The 2,863-nt window shown below is 47.5% G+C and overlaps 1 protein-coding gene across 1 annotated transcript in view; it reads right to left on the bottom strand.

Moving 5' to 3' along the window:
* Positions 1–2,863, bottom strand: part of SDC3 (syndecan 3) — a 27,324-nt gene that overhangs the window by 14,957 nt on the left and 9,504 nt on the right. The gene's annotated exons all lie outside the window — the stretch shown is intronic.

Here is a 2,863-nt window from a genome sequence, read left to right as displayed (position 1 = left end):
CTCCTGTTCCATCCATTCCTTCCCCTGCTCCAGCCATTCCTGTTCCATCCATTCCTTCCCTTGTTCCATCCATTCCTGCTCCTGCTCCATCCATTCCTGTTCCATCCATTCCTGCCCTGCCCCATCCCCTCCTCCCTTCCCGGCTCCCCGAGCCGCCATCCCAGCTGGAATTTCCCTCCTCCTCATTCCGGAATTGTTTTAATTTGCTCTGCTCCATAATCCTATTGCAGCTTAACGTGCAGAACTGTCCCGGGCTTTTCTCACCTTCCACCGGGGCTCATTCCCGACCGCCCTCAGCTCTCCCGGCTCCGCTTCCCAACGAGCTCCAAACGGGAATTTATATCCATGGACATTCCCGGAGCTCTTGGATCAGGGATGGGCCTAAATCCCTAAATCCGGGCTGGAATTTAGGGATTCCCACGTTCCCTGTTTTCCAGCTCCTCCAGGAGCCGAGGGAATCCGCTCCTGCGCTCCCTACCCAGGCCACGGACATGGACAAGAAAAACGGATTCTGATGGGTTTTTAATGGATTCTTTGGGGAATTCAGAGTTGAGAGGGAGCGGAGGAGCCCGGGGGGAGAAGGAAATCACCGCGAGCCTCAATTCTCAAGGAATTTCCTCAAAGAAAAAGAGCTGTGAATGATCCGGGAATGGGGAGCGGCTCCTCTCCCATCCCAGGGAACACTTCCTAACGTGGAAAACCTCGTGCCATCCACGCTTCCCTGTTTTCCCTGTCCCCAGACATTCCCGGGACTGGATATGCACCTGCTTCCTTTCCTTAATGCTTTTTTCCCCAATTCTCCCTTTATTTTTAATATTTATTTTTTATTTCTCATCCCTTTAATTCCAGATTCCAGAACCTCTTGGCTCTTCCCAGCAAAGAGAGGAGAAAAAATTCATTCCCAGCCCTCCTGAGCTGGAAGAAAACCCCAGAAATTTGCACCTGAAAGTCTCAGAAGCCGAAACAAAAGAAGCCAAAATTCCAGAGTTTTTCAGCCACGCCTGAGGAGCTCCATGAGAAGTTTGGCACACCCAGAAAAATAAAATAAAAAATATTTTTCCCATAAAACAGAACCTGAGGAGGAGGAGGAGCTGTGGGGAAGAACCTGCTGGGGAGCAGCTTCCTCTGTCCTAATTAATCCCAAAATTATCCCTGAGAGGATTTTTCTGGCGATCTGAATAAATTATTCCCATTTTCAGGATATTTCCGTGCACCCCGTCTGCACAGGGAGGCAAAACCCAACATTTTGCTTTCCTGGGGGTTTTTTTCCATCCCCGAGGAGCGGCTGATCCCTCGGGGTGGATCCCTGGGATTCCAGGCTCCCAAATCCAGCCCTGCTGGGATCCGGGAGGGGTTTGGTGACAGCTGGAGCTGCTGGGAGCACCCAAATCTCCCGGCAGATGGTTGGGCTGATTACAGAGCCCGGGTCACCCCAGGGCACCCCGGCGCTTCCAGAGGGGCTGCAAATATTCCCTCTCCAGCCTCACACCGGGAATGAGCTTCTTTTCCCTATTTTACACCATTTTTCCCCATTTTCCACCATTTTTCCCCATTTTCCACCACTTTTCCCCCATTTTCCACCATTTTTCCCCATTTTCCACCACTTTCCCATCATTTTCCTCCCGTTTACACCATTTTTTCCCCTTTCCCACCATTTTTTCCCATTTTCCACCATTTTTTCCCATTTCCCATTACTTTTTGACCCTCCCCACCATTTCCCCCATCCCTTTCCACTTTTTTGCCTCCTTTTCACCATTTTTGCCCATTTTCCACCATTTCCCCCCATTTCCCACCACTTTTTACCCACTTTCCACCACTTTCCCATCATTTTCCTCCCGTTTCCACCATTTTTTGACCCTTTCCTACAATTTTTCCCCATTTTCCACCATTTTTTCCCATTTTCCACCATTTTTTCCCATTTCCCATTACTTTTTGACCCTCCCCACCATTTCCCCCATCCCTTTCCACATTTTTGCCTCCTTTTCACCGTTTTTGCCCATTTTCCACCACTTTTTGCCAACAGGATCCCATTTTTTCCCTCCCAACAGCCGAGGAAACGCCAATAGCCAGGAGTTCCATGGAAAAATCCTTTCTCCAGGCTCAGTTTTTCCCTCCAAGCCCAGCAGCAGGAAAAAGGGAAGGAAATCTCGGAGCGGGGCTGGTTTGGTTCCTCGGACAGTGGTGCCCTTGTTCTCCGAGGAGAAACCCAATCCCGCTCCCTCCCTCTGGAATTCCCACCTTCTCCGTGTTCCAGCAGCACAAAATTCCTTTAATTCCCATTTTCCAGCTGCAAAATCCACCCTCCAAAGGTGCTCGGGGCTTTCCCCGGAGCTGAAATTGAGGGGAAAAATGGAATTTTTTGTGCACAAAGAGATCCCAAAGCAGGATTTGTCTGCCCTGAGCTGGAATTGTTCAGCTGGAAATGGAATCAATCCTCCCACCTCACCTTAGGCACAAAAACGGGGGGGAAATGCAAATAAAGATGAGATTTAAAAATGAACGAACCAAAAGAAGCAAACGAATAAAAAAAAAAATCCCAAAAAACAACAGAACAAAAAAAAAAAACCAGAATAAAAATCTCCCACGAAGCAAAAATAAAAAAATCCCACCAAAAATCCCCCAAAACCAAATCAATTAAAAAAACCCCAAAAATATTTAAAAAAAACCCCAAAAAACATCAAAAATAACCCACTAAAAGACCCTAAAAAACCAAAAAAACCCAGCTACATTTTCATCCATATTTTTCCATCCTTTTCCCTTTTTTTTGCCTTAAATTTCATTCAGGAGAAGTGAGAATCTCTTGCCCATTTTCCACTATTTTTCCCCACTTTTCCACCATTTTTCCCCACTTTTCCACCACTTC

Source organism: Parus major, chromosome 23 (assembly GCF_001522545.3).
Source record: "Parus major isolate Abel chromosome 23, Parus_major1.1, whole genome shotgun sequence".
In the NCBI taxonomy this organism is placed as follows: Eukaryota; Metazoa; Chordata; class Aves; order Passeriformes; family Paridae; genus Parus; species Parus major.
The sequence above is the reverse complement of the archived record's forward strand: the minus strand, read 5'-3'. Positions and strand labels throughout refer to the sequence as shown.